The 17109-nt window shown below is 42.1% G+C and overlaps 1 long non-coding RNA gene across 2 annotated transcripts; it reads right to left on the bottom strand.

The window, feature by feature from the left end:
- Window positions 1-603: 603 nt before the first annotated feature.
- Window positions 604-16773, bottom strand: LOC131384376 (uncharacterized). 2 transcript variants are annotated; one of them, XR_009215173.1, is made up of 4 exons: window positions 16703-16773; window positions 12156-12407; window positions 9156-9333; window positions 604-1610 (listed from the first exon to the last, which is right to left on the bottom strand). It is a non-coding gene; the product is annotated as an uncharacterized LOC131384376 (long non-coding RNA). The 2 variants fall into 2 exon arrangements; XR_009215172.1 differs by lacking the exon at window positions 16703-16773 and adding an exon at window positions 14208-14346.
- Between the last annotated feature and the right edge of the window lie 336 nt (window positions 16774-17109).

Below are 17109 nucleotides of genomic sequence, written 5' to 3' on the forward strand. Positions count from 1 at the left end.
TAAATGTGGATTTTAAATATGTAATCCCTTGACAAATGACCAAATTATGGTGAACTATTGCTCCCTGCGTTCTTTGATCATTACCTATGACTTACAAATCTGCCTGGAGATGTGGACATTCTGCATTTGCTTCTGTATCTGGAGAGATGTTTGTATATATCCAGGCCGTATACACACACATTTCCGTATCTCTCTGCAGATGTATTTCCCCTTCAATTGTGACCTGGTATTTGGAACTCTCCTTTTCATTTGGTTTATCTTCCTTTTAATGTGATGTCTCTGTGCTAATACTTACCAGTTCTTGTTTTGCAATCTGTTTTGAGGTCCATTGCTTTACTAAGACCCACTGCATCTTGGCTGATTTCAAAGTGACACCTGAATACAGTGTTTAAAAAAAAAAAAAGTTTTGTTGTAAATCATGTGACCAGCTTCTCTCAACCTGACATGGAAAGTCTCTTGTACTACAGTGTATTTAATAAAAATGATGTCTTACAATAAATAACATACTCCAAAAGAGAGGCTAAAAATGACATGATGATTACTTTTTAAAAATGTATAGAATTTCCACAAGCATGGTGTTCTCTTTATTCTATATGTATATATGTCTGTGTTTGGTTTTGGTTTTATTTAAAGACAGGATCTTGTAATGTTGCCCAGGCTGGAGTGCACTGGCTATTCACAAGCATGATCATAGCTCACTGCAGCCTCAAACCCCTGGGCTCAAGCCATCCTCCTGCCTTAGGCTTCTGACTACCTGGGACTACAGGTGCACACCACTGCACCTAGCTATATGTACGTATTTTTACATAGGATCACTGTAGATGCTTGTAGTGCTCATTAGTTGAAGGTAGTGAGAGTAAGTGGTTAGTCATAGAAATAAGTTTCCTGTCTGATCTATCCATAATTCTGATATTTTCAACTTATACCTTAGATAACAAGAACGTCGCTGTCAATTGCTTTACTTTCTGCAACAATATAAATGCCCTATCTGTACTGTCCAATATGGTAGCCTCTACCCACATGTGGCTAGTGGACACTTGAAACATGGCCAGTGTGACTAAAGAACTGAATTTGAATTTTTATTTAATTTCAATTTGCTTGTATTTAAATAGCCACATATGGCTAGTGGCTACCATGTTGGACAGCACAGAGCAAGAAGACAGAATCACCAGGGTTTTGAAATGATTAAACCTTGGAAACATCCCAAGAGATGCGTGTATTGTGGCACCCTAGGGTTGGGGCCGCTTTGAGGATCTGAATGACTCAGGAGTAGAAGTAACTAAATTAAAAATGCCTCACTCTCTTGGCCTCTGTATGCACCAGTGTTTCTGAAATCATAATGGTTGGGGAGGAAAAAATTAGGGTGGCTTTTCAGGGGTCCTATAGGCTGTCTCTTCCTTACCATCAGAATGGTCTGCCCACATTATTGTTCTCGGTATTTCACAGCCGGATTTCCCAGGGTCTGGCCTCTTCTTCTCAACCATCTGAGAGGCACACCAGCGTCTGGGCAACATTCCTGCCATAGGCTTGGCTATAGATGCTCCAAAACTCAGAATCCTCAGAAACACTGCCTCCTGAATACGTCCTCTCAGTGGTGCAGATATGTTTTTCTTGAGTTAAAAAAAATACGATCAGGTGAAAACTCAGCAGAGACTTGGAAAATGCAATGCCATAAAAGGGGCAAAACGACTTGTGTGCATTCCCCTCAAAGAAACTGTGGATTGAAGGAGGAAAGTTTAATGACTAGTGCCTTGGCGAGCCACAATCCAGTTTGGACTATTAAAGATCCTGACTTTTACCAGACTACATTTGTATATTCCTATTATTGGTACAATTATAATGGTATCGATTTAAATTCCAAACCTGAGGCCGTGTCCCAGGGCCCTCTCTTGCTTCCCTGTGTATCCTATCTGGCCTTCCCTCTTCAAATACTCCTTCCATGCATGCATAAGGGTGCCTATTTTCTTGGATGAGAAAAATGTTCCTGAAGTATTATTATTAATAACATCATTAGAACAGACATACTTACTTTTAGAATAAATCAACAAAATTAATCCTTCTTCTGTGCCAGGGTGTTATACATGTGTATTAGTATCTTGTGGCTGCTGTAATAAATTACCACAGACTAGGTGGCTTAAGACAACAGAAGTTTAATTTCTTACAATTCTGGAGATCAGAAATCTGAAAGTAAGAGGTTGGCAGAGCTGCACTCCCTCGGAAGGCTCTGTGGGAGAATCGTTTCCTTACTTGCCCCAGCCATTGGTGGCTCCAGACGTTCCTTGCTGGTGGTTACATCACTTCAGTCTCTGTCTTCTTCATTAAATTACCTTCTCCTCTTCGTGTGTCTTCTCCCCTGGGTATCTGCTTTTTTCTTTTCTTTTCTTTCCTTTCTTTTCTTTCTTCTTTTCTTTTCTTTCTTTATTTTCTTCTCTTTTTCTTTCTTTCTTTTTTTTTTTTTGATGGAGTCTCACTGTATTGCCAGGCTGGAGTGCAGTGGCATGATCTCAACTCACTGCAACCTCTGCCTCCCAGGTTCAAGCAATTCTCCTGCCTCAGCCTCCTGAGTAGCTGGGACTACAGGTGAGCACCACCACGCCCAGTTAATTTTTGTATTTTTAGTAGAGATGGGGTTTCACCATGTTGGCCAGGATGGACTCGCTCTCCTGACCTCATGATCCACCTGCCCCGGCCTCCCAAAGTGCTGGGATTACAGATGTGATGGGTATCTGTTTTATAAGGATACATGGGATTGCCTTTACGGCTCACCCAGAAAATCCAGATAAGTGCCTTCTCTCAAGATCTTTAACTTCATCACAACTTTTGCCATGTAAGTTAATATTCACAGGTTCTGGAGATTAGGAGGTGGGTATATCTTTTTTTGGAGGGGACATTACTCAACCCACTACAGAATCTGAACTCATCCAACCCTTACACCTATCCAAGGAGGCAGGTACTATTATTATTCCCAGTTTACAGATGAGAAAACTGAGTCACTAAGAGTTAAGAAAGCTGTCAAAAACTGTCAAAAGAAATTAACCAGTAAAGATAATGCTTTGTATTTGCCAAGGAGTTTCATACATTAACTCATTTAATCCTCAGTCAACTCTATGAAATTGAAGAATGCAGGGGGCTCAGCTCCAGGCAATAGGCAGAAAGGCAGGTACCTGACTGGCATAAGGAAGCCTTGAAGTTAGGGTCTGGGCTGGCCATATGACTTAGGTTCGGGGTCTGGGCTCCAGGCCACTGAGAGACTGGTATAAAGCAGTTCCGTGGCCCAGCCCTGTAGGAATGAGGTTATCAGCAGGAGCTACAGCCCAGATTCAAAGTTCAAGGAGACTAGACAATCTCTAGCAAATTGAACCTGGGATGTGAGGAAGGACTTTGGCCATTAGGGACAGGATGAGAATTTAGCCACTAAGCTTAAGCAAAAAGTCACGCCACAGCCACCAGCTAGGTATTTTTGGTGCCTTCCTATGGCCCAGTGCTTAGGTTGGTGCAAAAGCAATTCCAGTCTTTGACACAACTTTGGCAAAAACCACAATTGCTTTTTGCACAACTTAATACTAATCCCACCCACTTTCACTCATTAGTCTAGGGGAGGATGAGTCTCCAGCTGAAGGTTGCTGCCTAGCAATGGGGCTCTGGAGCTAGAAAAGGGGTGATGTTAGAACTCAGATTTAGGAACACCTCTCTTGCAATAAGATCTCTGCAAATTTGGCCATTTGCCAAACGTCAAGGTCTTTGGTAGCCTCCCATGGTTAGAGCTAGATGAGGTCTAAAGGTCCCATGCCCCATCTGCCATCTACACGCAGTATTTTACAATAAAGGTAAGGCTCAGACCAAATTCTTCCAAACAAGCAATTATTTATTATCAAGACTACATGTTGGCTATGTAGACCAGAAACTTCCCCTTTCTGTCTTTGGGTGAAGTCACAGCCAAAGGCAGATTCAAGTATGTGCTAATGCCAGGACCAGCCCAGCCTCTATTGAATCAGTTGACAGGGGAGGGATACACAGAGGACCCAGAGAGCTCTGGTCACTGAAAGCACCACTCCTGGCATTAGAGAGCTGAACTTGCTACATTCTTCTGCCTCCTTCATGTAGGAATGACAGCATCTGTACAATACTTCTAATTCTCAATCTTCAAAATCAGTGATTTCTGCCAAAAAATAAGCAAAACTCTAATATATTTTATGCTAATTAAGACACTTTCTGATATTGATATCAAAATTTTAAATGCCAATTAACTACTCAAGTCACTTTTCACGTGGGCTCTGTTTATGTTGATCACATCTGGGATATAAGGTGTATTTAACGTGTACATGCACATCACACTATATACAACTGATTTTAAAGTCAGTTGCCACACAGACAATAAAACAATTTCCATAAAGACTCTTTTCTCCTATAGTAGATATGGATTTGTAGCTACCAAACCCAAATGTGCTAAATGTCACTTGCTTCATTTCCTTTAAATCAGGCTATGTCTGATTCTAGCCCATATCCTGCGGGAGCAAAATCAGCCTTAAGCATCACTTGGCGTGCCTTCCTTTCATAAGGTACCCGATGAATCCCAAGGCCCGTTGATACCTATGAAATATGAGAAGGGTCTCTAATGTCCTCTCCATCATGATCTAGTGGCTCTGGTGCCACAACTGAGAGCTCTGTGTCTAGGACAGAATGTTCCCAGCACATCACAGCCATTTCCCCAAAGTCTACCTCTTCCCTGTGCAATTTGAGGACTCCACACCAACCCATATCTCTAGGCTTGAGAAAATCTCTGTTACAAATCCTACCTCTACTCTCCACCCTTTCCTTTTCCCTAGCTGAATCATCTCCTAAATACATGATTAGATCATTGTTCAGCTTTTTTTTTTTTTTTAAGATGGAGTCTTACTCTGTCACCCAGGCTGGAGTGCAGTGGCACGATCTCGGCTCACTGCAACCTCCGCCTCCCAGGTTCAAGTGATTCTCCTGCCTCAGCCTCCAGAGTAGCTGGGACTACAGGTGCAGGCCACCATTCTCTGGCTGATTTTTCTATTTTTAGTAGAGACAGCATTTCACCATGCTGGCCAGGCTGGTCTTGAACTCCTGACCTCATGATCTGCCCGCCTTGGCCCCTCAAAGTGCTAGGATTACAGGCATGAGACACTGTGTCCGACCTATTGTTAACTTTTTATATTATTATGACGATGAAAGTGCTATTTGGAGCTGAGGCATACAGTAAACCATGACTATTTTCCTTTTCTGTATTTTGTTTTCTTAGGAGTTAGTAATTGACTTTTTGTTTGTTTGCTGTCTTAGTTTTCTAATTATCATTATTCAAACCCCGGCTTTTAGCTATTTGTCTAAATTTCCTCTCAAAACATTCCAGTGCATCATGTATTTTACCCATTTAATCCACCTGGACAATGTCTCCTGTAGCCTTCTCATCTGATGCAATCTAGACATGTGACCTCCCAACCTGTTGCAGAGCTATCATCTGGGATCTTTCTTTTCCAGAACTTGGACTTTTCCCCTTTTTGTTCTGCATGTATCTCCTTCCTTCCTCCCTCCACTATCCTATGTCTTCCTTTTCTTGGTTTACCTCTTGATTTGGTGGAACACATCCTCCAATAGCTTTCTAAGAAAAGGCAAACAAGAAATTTTTGGAGACTCGTTGTGTCTGAAAATGCTTTTATTGTACCCTGAAACTTAACTAACAGTTTGGTTGAATATAGAATATTAGTTTGAATTTTTTCTTAAAATTTTTGAAGGCGTATATTGATTGTCTTCTAACTTCAAGTGAGGCTGTTCAGAGGTCCAAAGTCTCCTGATTATTGATTTCAAAAATGTAATCCTTTTTTTAATCTGGAAATTTTAAAAAATCTTTTCATATTTAGTATTCTGAAATTTTATGAAGATGTGTCTTAGGTTTACATTAATTCACTGTGCTGGATACTTCAATGAGCTGTTTCCATCTAGAAATTCATTTTTTTCAGTTCTGGGAAATTTTCTTGAATTATATTGTTGATTAATTCTTCCCTGTGTATTCTCTCAGGAAATCCTATCATTTAAATACCACACCACCCTCTTGGACTGGACTTCAAATTCTTACTTATGTCTTCAATTTTCTAGGAGAACTTTTAAAAACTTATTTTGAGTTCTGTCATTCTCATTTTTTTCTTTAAAAATGACTTTTCATTTCACTTAGAATAAAACTTGAATTCCTGTCATGGTCTACAAGGTCACAAAAGATACTGCTGTTGAAAATGTCTGAAACTTCTCCTCACACCATATTTGCCTTCTCTCACCTATATTCCAATACCTTTCATCACTCAAGAATTTTGCATATTCTATTTCCTCTTCTGGAAAAGCTTTTGCTCCAACTTTTTAATGGACCTTTTTCATATTGCAGATTTTGCAATATCATTTTTTAAGAAGCCTTCCATAACCTCATAAACAAAATATTATTTCCTGTTATTCTCTTCCTAGTACTCAGTTTTCTGTCTTTAAAGTCTTTATTAATTCTTTCAGTAAGGGTGTGTAAGTAGAAAACTCTTAGTTTTTCTCTGCATGGAAAGGTGCCAGTATAGCTGAAAATGGAATCCTGGCTCAGCAGTCACTTTCCTCCAGCCTTTGGAAATATTATTTTCATTGTTTGGCATTGTTTGTTATGAGAAGGTTTCTGTCAATATTCTCATTCCTCTTTAGATCATCTGCCGTTTCTTTCTAGTAGCATTTTAGATTTTCTCTTTGTCTTTCATATTATTTAGTTTCATTACAATGTGTGTAAATAAACATTTTTTGTACTTCTTATGCGGGACTTAGTTTCAATCTCAGGACTTGTGTCGTTTTTCAGTGCTGTTTCATCCCATCATTCTCTTTTAGATATATTGCTCAAGGGCATACTATGTTTTTTCTTCTAGAACTTGTGGTAGACATGTGTTGGAGCTCCTCATTCTCTCCTTCATTTCTCCTCTCTTGTTATTTGTCTTTGCAGCATTTAGGGATTTTTCTTCAGAGAAGCCTTTCAGACCTCTTGTTTTCTCAGAAGTTTTGTCTATTCTGCTGCTTAATTTACTGAGGTTACCTCTTCTTTCATTTACTGTATTTTTCATTCTTAGAATTTCTATTTGGATCTTTTTCAAAATTGCCCAGTCCTTTTTCAAAATCTTAGTCTTTTCATAATGTCTCATGGAGTCACTTCCTACCTACATCTCTTTGCACATTTTAAATACGTTGTGTTGCAAGTCTCCATCAGGTTGCTCTAGTCTCACTAGGTAGGGGTTGTAGCAGGCTTAATGGTAGCCCCCAAAAAAGGCATTCCACATCTTAATCCCTGAGACCTGGGGATATTATACAGCAAAAGAGAAAATATCACCATACATGGGAAAAGATGTGACTAAAGTGAGGATCTTAAGAAGAGGATTTTATCCTGAATTATTCAGGTGGATCCTAAATGTAATCAAGTGTATCCCTATAAGAAAAATGCCTCAGGCATTTTGAGAAATATTGAGGAGAGTGTGATGTAAAGACCGAGGTGGAGATTAGAGTGATGTTACTATATACCAATAAATACCTGGAGCCGCTGGAAGCTGGAAGAGGCAAGGAATGGACTCTCCCCTGGAGCCTTCAGAGGGAGTGTGCTCCTGTTAACACCTTGATTTCAGACTTCTGTTATTTTAAGCCACCCAGTTTGTGGCCATTTGTTATAGCAGTCACAAAAAACTAGTACGGCCATGAATTATCCAATTTTTAAATCTGACTAGTATAACCTTCAGGTTTTGTCATTTCTGTTCTGTTGGTGTACCTTCAGCGAGAATTGTTTTTTCCCAGAAATCTTATCTATACCTTACATTATGGAGTTGTCCCAGGTGACAGCTTAACATTTTTTCCCTCCCTGGGAGCTGCAGGTTTGAATTGTTCCTGGTCTGTTTTGGTGTTGTATCAGCACAGAACCACACAACACAGAGTAGTGTGAATTTGGCCTACATCCATGCATAGTGTAGTATGGGTTTCCGATCTATTGAAGGTGACTGTATTTCCACCCTGTAGTGAATTCTTACCATTTTATGTTGTCTTGACATCATAAGTTTTAACTTTCTTAGACCAGAAACAAGGCTCAGTCACCCTTGACACAATTTCCAGTTCTACACCACACCCAAATGGCTCAAGCTGGTGGACAGAAATAAGAATTTTGGAGCATCTCTCTTACCTAGAAGACTGGGCTCCGTGCTTTCCTACAGCTTCCTTTAAAGGGACCATCACGCATTTGCCCATGAATTGAAAGTACTCTATTCCCTATTCCCTTATATGTGCTGCTAATTGCTAGATGTGCTCTCTCTCTGCCTGACTCATCATTCTCATCATTCCTGGGTTGAATGCAAGACCTGGGGAATGGAGGACTGCTCTCCTGAATTATTATTCCCTTCTTGTCCACGGTCTGAAAATAAAACTCTCCGAACTTGTTTTCTGTTGTGCTGGGTATTGAAAGTGCACCTTCCATCTGAAGAACTAAGGGCTGCCCTAAGCTGGCCTTTCCCCAGGATGCCAGGTAGAACAAAAGGTCAGTCTCCCAGTGCTAGAGCCATGGTCAGGCAGGTATAAAGTGAACATGGGTCAGATAAGAGCCACAAGGGCATCTGCGAGTAGAAACAAGTTTTCTTTGTGAACCCCTGGTGACAGTTTGGGCAACTAGGTACAAGGCTGTTCACCAGGTTAAAGAAGTATCCCTTAAAGGCACTGTAAATGTCATATCCAGCTCCCCTTCATTTTTCATTTAGGCAAAGTTGCTAACTTCTCTGGTACTGAAACCCCAATTTAGCCAAGAGCTCTCGAAACACAATCACAGATCAGGGAGGCCATCACGCTTCTTACTAACTTCCTGAGCAGGTGAACAAAGTTCTTATAGTCTCTCTTCATTGATGTGGCACCTTGACTTTATACAAAAATCCCAGTCCTGACACCTAATCCATGAGCTACTTATGACTCCCGCCACAAAACTGTCTGTCTACTCTTAATATCCCTTTGGGTCACAAGGATTTATCTCTAAGACTTTAATTTGGGTTTTAGTTTCATTTGGCATGTGGAGGTTTTTCTTCTTTTACATTTTTTTTGTTATGTTTTATCAAGCATATGTATGTGTTCATAGCAAGATGCAAGAGTTTACACACCTGTTCTGTCTTCCATCTTCCCTGGAAATCTCAAAGCTTCCTTCTCCAGTTTGAAGGAGGGTTCACTTCGCATAGTCTTATTTTTCTGGCAAGGTGAATACTAGAACAGTTTTCAGTTTTCACTGTGGATCAGAATCACTCGGGACAATTTGAAAGATACAAAAGCCAATGCTTTACCCTGAAAAAGTTAGTTTCTGTTATAAGGTGGGCCAAGGCATAGATATTTTCTGCAATGTCTTTAGGTGTTTGCACTGTGCAGCCACAGTAGAGAAATATTGTCCTAAGGGATAATAAAGCTCAGCTCCAGAATTCCAGCCATCCAAATAGAAACACACAGGGCTGGACCTAGGACTTGACTTAGCAGAGAATGGGCCAACCAGAGAAGAGCCTAGAACTTTAGTTCAAGAATGCTACATAGAGCAATAGATAAATCTGAGAAGCAGGTCATCATGTATCCAAGGAGTTGAGCAGTGAACCACATGTTCTCTCAGGAAATAAATTTCCTGCGAAGCTCCATGGAAACCAGTTATGGTCCAGTGCTTAAGGCATTCAATCAGTCAATCCTCATCATGGAAAAAGCTGGAACTCCAGCTCTCCATTATGCCAGAAGAACAGTTGGTAGTTCTCCAGCCATCAATTCTGATGAGGCTCATCCTGCTGCTGCTTGCTATAACATGCAAGCCTTGGACCCAGCCTGTGATCATGAAAACTGAGCTGGCAGGATCCAGCTGGAGTTGAAGTTTTGTCATATTGCTATTAAATCCTAGCCTCTGATCACTGCAGGGCAGGGGCCAGTACTTCCTTGATCATGCAACAGAAAACAGAAAACAGGGTCCCACTTCAAGGGTCTAAACTCAGTCCTACCAGATTGCTGTGTGCAATCTCAGAGAGTCCTGGACAACAGTACCAGCTACTAATCCTCTGCCCATGAACTTTCCCTCTAATTATGCTAGTCAATGAGCAGCCCAGCATGTCTGTCATATATGCTATCTAGGCTTCTCTCCTTGCTTACATGAAGATATTGTATTTTTTACTTATTAATTTTTATTGCTGTTTCTTACACGTAGAATGTAAGCTTCATTCAGGCAGATATTGCCTTTGGTTCACTGTCTAGGATGGCTCCTGACGCATAGGTGGTACTCAATATTTTTGAGTGAGTGAATGAATGAACGGGTGGATGAATGAATAGATGAAAATTCAGGAGCTTGAAATAGGAGGTCAAGAACCTAGGCAGGTAGTTATGGTAGACTGATGTCTCTAATATGCCTAGAAATGGAGGTGTAGCCTTAGGCAAGTCATCCTAACCCTCTTAAGACTTAGATTCCTCATTTGTAAGCTACATAATAGAGGCTTTTATTTCTAGATTAAAATGAGCTAATTCATGACTTGAAACCATAACAAAATTTATTATAAATGACTTCAAATGCTTCCACATGTAAACAGAGCCACTTTCTTTCTGACTCACTTTGGAGACAGATCCAAGACAAGACTCCAGGAAAAGCGAGGTTACCGTGAGTCAAAATAGTAAAAGCTGGGTGTTAATTTTCAAGTGGACAATTGAGTTATCATGGTTGTTTCCCCTTAAAAAAGAATCATTATCTTCAGAATTAAGAGATTAACGGTTCCTTAGGGAACACCTTCCCCCATACTTGCTGGAAATGAGGCAATGGCCAAATAAAAATGGCATAAAAATAATTATTTGGCCGGGCGTGGTGGCTCACACCTGTAATCCCAGCACTTTAGGAGGCCGAGGTGGGGGGATAGCCTGGAGGTTGGGAGTTCGAGACCAGCCTGACCAACATGGCAAAACCCCATCTCTACTAAAAATACAAAATTAGCCGGGCTTGTTGGCACATGCCTCTAATCCCAGCTACTTGGGAGGCTGAGGCAGGAGAATCGGTTGAACCTGGGAGGTAGAGGTTGCGGTGAGCCGAGATCACACCATTGCACTCCGCCTGAGCAACAAGAACGAAACTCTGTCTCAAAAAAATATTATGATTATCATTATTATTATTATTTGACATCTTTAAGATGATTGCTGCTTTGCTTAATTTGACTTAACCAGGGAACTTTTCTATAGCTGACTTTCAAAAAGCACTTTGCAAAATTATTTAATGCTTCCTTAGTTTGTGGACAGAATGGTTTTGGAGACAAATATGGCCTTCCTGTTCTAGGGTTTAATAAAGGTTGAGATGTTGGGGTGTGGGTGGAGGAGGTAAATATGGGTCAGCATGGCTTCCTTGGGTCTCCCATATCATCACAGAATATTAGGGTTGGAAGGGTGGTGAGAGTTCATCTGTGACCACCCTTGCCTGGGTCCAGCCCTAGTGAGAGGAAATTTATTTGAATATCTCCCCTGCAACCCCAGTCCATTTGCATTTTGCAAAGCTTTCTTAGCAAGGACTTCCTGGTGCTGAACCAACATCTGTGTCCTCGGAACTACTGCCCATGGGCTCAGATCTCCTGGGAGTGCACAAAATAACTCATTCATTATGACTTGGCATCCCTTTATGACTCCCTTGTGCTCTTCCTCCCTCATCCATCCCCCTACTGAAAACTCTGTATGGCTTGCCAAATACCCAAAAGAAAGGGCAAGGAACCAAGCTCTGCCTGGTAACACTAACACCCAGCCCACGATTCTTGGTTACTCTTGAGTGGTATCAGCTCATTTTCCCTCACCCGTTCTCCAGGCTTCATCTCATTCTTGGCACAAGGGGAAATAACTCTTTTTCTCTCTCTCTCTCTCTTTTTTTTTTTTTGGAGATGAAGTCTCGCTTTGTCACCCAGGCTGGAGTGCAATCGTGCAGTCTCAGCTCACTGCAACCTCCGCCTCCAGGGCTCAAGTGATTCAAGTGATTCTCCTGCCTCAGCCTCCCAAGTAGCTAGGATTATGGGCATGCACCACCATGCCCGGCTAATTTTTATATTTTCAGTAGAGACGGGGTTTCACCATGCTGACCAGGCTGGTCTTGAACTCCCGACCTCAGGTGATCCACCTACCTCAGCCTCCCAAAGTGCTGGGATTACAGGCATGAGCTACTGTGCCCAGCTGGGAAAATAACTTTTTAAGGGATCAAAGTCAGGTGTGTCTCTTCTCCAGGAAAAAATAATCTCTCAGTGGTGTCAACACAACGAATAGGGCTCCTCACAGCCTTTGTATTTGAGGTCCATCTGAAATCTTCCTGGGTGCTGTGAAGAACCAGTAAAATGAGGGAGTCTGGGTGATCCACGTGATAGCGAGCTTTGCCATCCCTAATGAGGCAGACAAAAAAAATCGGTGAAAGGCATTGCTTATTTGCCTGCTCAGCCAAGGGTTGGGTGGGAGGGTGGTGTTTGTTAACTTAAAGATAGCCTTAATTTTATTTGTTTTTTCCTAAGAAATATCTGCTTGTACAATGATTAGGCATTGGCATTCATTAACACAGGAAGTAAAATGTCTGAGGTTTGTGTCACCAGGAGTGTTCAACAACAAAATAAGACAGACACTCGTGGGAGTGATTTGAGTGCATTTTTCACACTGTGCAAAGGTTCACTCTAGAAGAATGTGTAGTATTCAGAGGATGCAGCCATTGAGAATGCAGTTTTCTGTAGCAATAGGAGGTCATTTTCCCTAGAACTGTGGGCACGGGATGGATGATGAGGGACATTGACCATGTGCATGCGCCATGTGAATGAATGCCTAATGAGGACTGGCGGCAGCAACATCTCAAAAAATACTTTCTGAATAAATGAATAAATTTCTCCGGCACACAGTGAAAAGAATGCAGTACATTCTGTGCACTCTTTCTACATTCCAGAGTGCATTTACATATATTATGGTATTTTCTTTCCTAACCTTCCTACGAGGACTAGAGCAACCCCCACTCCCCGCCCCACCCCCGCAACCCCCAGCTTCCGCTTTTTACAAATAAGTATCCGTTCCTTGTCCTGTGAGTTAGTGTTGGAACTAAGGTGAATTTCTTAATCCTTGATAGAATTCCAGGACACTCAGCCATTTGGCCAGTGACTTTAAGGAAAACACTCTCGATTCTTAGCTCTCATTCGTGATATCAGAATACAGCATCAATATATCTTGAACGCCCTGCCCCCTTCCACCCTCCTCCCTTGGTTAAAAAGAAAAAAGTGATGCTATCAAAAATCGGATTTTTGAGCATGTTAAGTATTGTAGGACAAGTGTGACAAAAAGGAAAATAACATAATTTAAAAGCCAGTTATTCCATTTCCCAATCTCCTCTTCTAGATTTCCAGCAATAGGCATTTGAGTAGATATTTGAAAAAGTGTAAAACATGGCAGTCAATTGAATTTTTCCTGTTAATGAAATGAGAGAATCGAACGCCTCCACAAAGAAGTGATATGTCATTGTCCCTTGGCTCTGAGGAGAAGGTGGAACTAGACTTCAGACTCCTAGAACGCAGGGGATGTGGAGCGCGCCATGGAGATGTACTAGCTCAACCCTGTCAGGTTACACATGAGGAAGCTGAGGCAGAGAAGGCTCATGAAGAGTAATGTAGTTGTCTGAGGCGGGGCTGAGTCTCACCCCTAGGTTTCCTAACTTCCAGAGCCCTTACAGCTGTGGGCTCCAATTGTCTATTTCACTGGCTCCCTGCAGCTGAAGCAGCCTTTTTCATCACTGGGGCCTTTGTGTGTGTGTGTGTGTGTGTGTCCACAGGCATGCCCTATTTTCTCATCTACCCCTCTCCCACAAGACAGAGTTCAACACCTATAACCAAGCACCAAAAAGCTGTGCATTAACACTTCAGTACCTACAAAATAAAATTAAAGGCTTTCTCTTAGCCTTGCTGTGTCTCAACACTAAGGATGAAAAACCAAACTACATTGCTCCCCAAATTGTAGTTGTCCCCAGCAATTTCTAGATTTCACTTAAGAGATCAGTCTCAAAGAACAAGCAGAGGATGAAAAGGAATCTGGGAAAGCTGTCAGCAGCTCCCCACTCTATCCCCCATGTGGGTCCCCACCCCCTCCTCAGCCTCAGCCTTGGCTTTTGGAGCCCGCTGCCCTCTTGGGACACAGTCCGCCCTCCATCATCCTACCTACTGGCTCCGCATCCCTCTCACGTCTTTTTAAAGAGATATTTTGGGAAGCAGCACACGCACATCCAGACACCAATTACTCAATCTCCCAGCAAGTATGGAGATGATGGAAGTATAGCCCTCCGATCTCCTAGCAACAGCGTGGGGGAGGCTGCAGCGCGAGCTGGTTGCCCAGCACCACCCTGCGTAGAAGGCATTTGCGCATTTCACTTTTGTTGTCTTTGACGGCCATTTCTAAAACGGGCTGGCTGTGTATTCTTGGGGGGATTTTAGGCACTTAAGTTATTCTTTTAAAAGATCTCTGCTGACATCCACAGGTCCTATAATTAACATCTCAAGCCTTCACAGGCCGGAAGTGTTCAGGAAGTGGTCCCTCACCCCTAAAATTGCAGAGCCCCCTCTAGGTCCTCCTCCGGCAGTTTATTAGGGATTTGTCCGGGCTGTCCCCTCCTTCCTCCACGCTGCCCTCTTTCGCCTTCACACGTATTCAGCCCAGATGTGGACACTCAAGTACTCTTTGTTGGTTTTGTTTTTTTTTTTCTCCTATTTGTGAACTCTGCCCTCTAAAAAAAATCAAGAAGATTACAGTCACTGGACATCTTAGTTTGCTTTTTAGCCTAAAAAGACTCCCTGGCTATAGCATAACTCCACACCTGTTGTCCCACTGCCTCCCTAATCTCCAGCTCTGCTCCCCCTGCCCACCTCCCACAGCTAATGTGTCACTGACAAGAGGAATGTTTGACAAACTGGAGTAAGAATTGATTAAATGAGGGAGGGAGGTGAGAGCTAGCATGATAGCTAACTCCCCTCACTGGAAATACTGAGAATCCCAGGGGAGAAGGCTGTTGAGTGCAAAGGCAGTCCTTTCTTCAGTTTATAGCAGAGGGATGGATATTTGGGGAAAGAGAAGTAGAGGATCAGAGAGAAATGTGGGATTTCCATTATCAATAAAAGAAAACTAAAGGGTGAGAGACTTGAGGACAGCTGCATCTGCTCTAAATCCAAGACTGACATCTGTTATTGCTGACCCAGGGGCCCCTCAACTTTGGGAACCCTTGAGAGGCTCAAGCCTTCTGGCTCAGGCCGGAGGGTAAGGGAGAGCAAATGGAAACACAAGGACTGAAATGCTGCTCTTGAGGGAAGGGCGGAGTGCCAAGGATCAGGAGGGAGGACTGAGTGCTTTGTTGCAGGAGCACTGATTGGAACAAACAGGAGAGGGCACTAAACCTACCCTAAATTAACAACCATCTTTCAGACGTTGGGTGTAAGAAATGATGTTTGAGATAAGAAGATCTGACTCTAAAATAATCTTCCAAATTTTATTTCAGCCAAGTAATAGGCTGTTTCTTCAATAAACAAGGAATTCTTCTGTTTTCTCTTCTGCCTGTCTGTGCCCTGGTTTGCTCTTCCTTGGGCCAAAAAGTTTACAAGATGATGTTATTTCCAACAGCCTCCTCTGTGGAACTCATGGCCCATAGAGGCTTGCCAGGCTTTTCTCTTCTAGTCCTTCTGAGGAGGCTCCTGGTAGGTGCTGACCATCTTGCTTCTCGATGGAATTCAAGCATGAACAGTTTGGGGGATGAAGACATAAGCTAGGACTAAAACTCTGCTGGAAAAGGAGAACGGCAATGCTCACCCTGGCTCTGAATTGCAGGACAAGGTCTATGGTGGAGCCTACAGCCACCCATGAGCACATAAACTCCTGTTTGCTCCTGGGACTGATTCAGGGACTAAAATAAGCCTGGGCTAAGAGGCTTAAGGATTTCAAAAAGGAGGATGAAAGTTGGGGGAGAGATGAAAAAGGCAGAGTAGTGCCTGGTCACTGCTTGTGCCTAACAGTACTCTTTAGAAGTGAGAAATTGGGTAGAGGTGATAAATCTGTTTCTAAGCAAAACTCTAAAGAAATTGCCACAGGGAAAGGAATTTTGGTCTTACAGGCTTTCTTCTAGTATTCTCAGTCACTACGCACATGGACTATAGAAAGCCCTCATAGCTTAGACGTCTACTCCCATTGGGAACACTGGGATCTGCTAATTCTACAGAGAAGGGTAGATTGGTCAGAACCCCTCTCTAGCTCTCCTGGGCACCAACTTTAATAGGAGCACAAGATTAGAGCTCAAGGACCCTCCTTGTTTATTTCAAGTTTATAAACATGGATCCAAGTTTATAGTTGGGAAAGAGAGAGTTTTGGGAAGCCTCTCAGCTAGGTTAAAGAGAAAGCCAAGGTTATTTCTCAAGTCTGTGGACTCAAGATCAGACATCTAAAGTTACTCTGGTTCCCTGAAGGCTGAAAACTAGCTCATGCTCTCTGCTTAAAGCTGTGAGCTTGACCTAAAGGCCAAAATGGAACAAAAGACTGAGCCACAGATGTTGATGAGGGTATCTAGGAGACTGTGAAAATAGAATTTCTTCCACCATTTTCCTCAGGACTAGTTCCATGTCCAATAAATCTTAAGAATGACCACTTATTCTTCCAACTTAATGGAGAAACGTACCCAGGAGTAAAGCATGATCTCCAAATTGTTATTTCTGAGCCTGCTGAGTTTGATGATTTTATCGCTTATCTGAAGTTCTGCATGTTCAAGTTCTGCTCTGACACAGGCCTTTGTCAGGAGCCCAGTTACCATGGCAGTGCCTCCAAAATAGAACAAGCCCAACACACATCCATAGAGGGTACAATAAATAGAATAAGTACTACTTACAATGCATTATTTGGCTTCTACTGGGTAGTAATTTGTGCAGAGTTGAAAATAACTACAGCTCCCCTCCTTCATTTAATTAAAGGAAAACAATTCCACAAATCGGAAATGTGCAGTGTTTATATCAGAGCGGAACTCGAGTTGCTGCATGATCAAGAGGCCAGGATCATGGGTAAATTTACTATGGAAAAGTTAATGTTTTA

Source organism: Hylobates moloch, unplaced genomic scaffold, assembly GCF_009828535.3.
Source record: "Hylobates moloch isolate HMO894 unplaced genomic scaffold, HMol_V3 SCAFFOLD_10, whole genome shotgun sequence".
NCBI lineage: Eukaryota > Metazoa > Chordata > Mammalia > Primates > Hylobatidae > Hylobates > Hylobates moloch.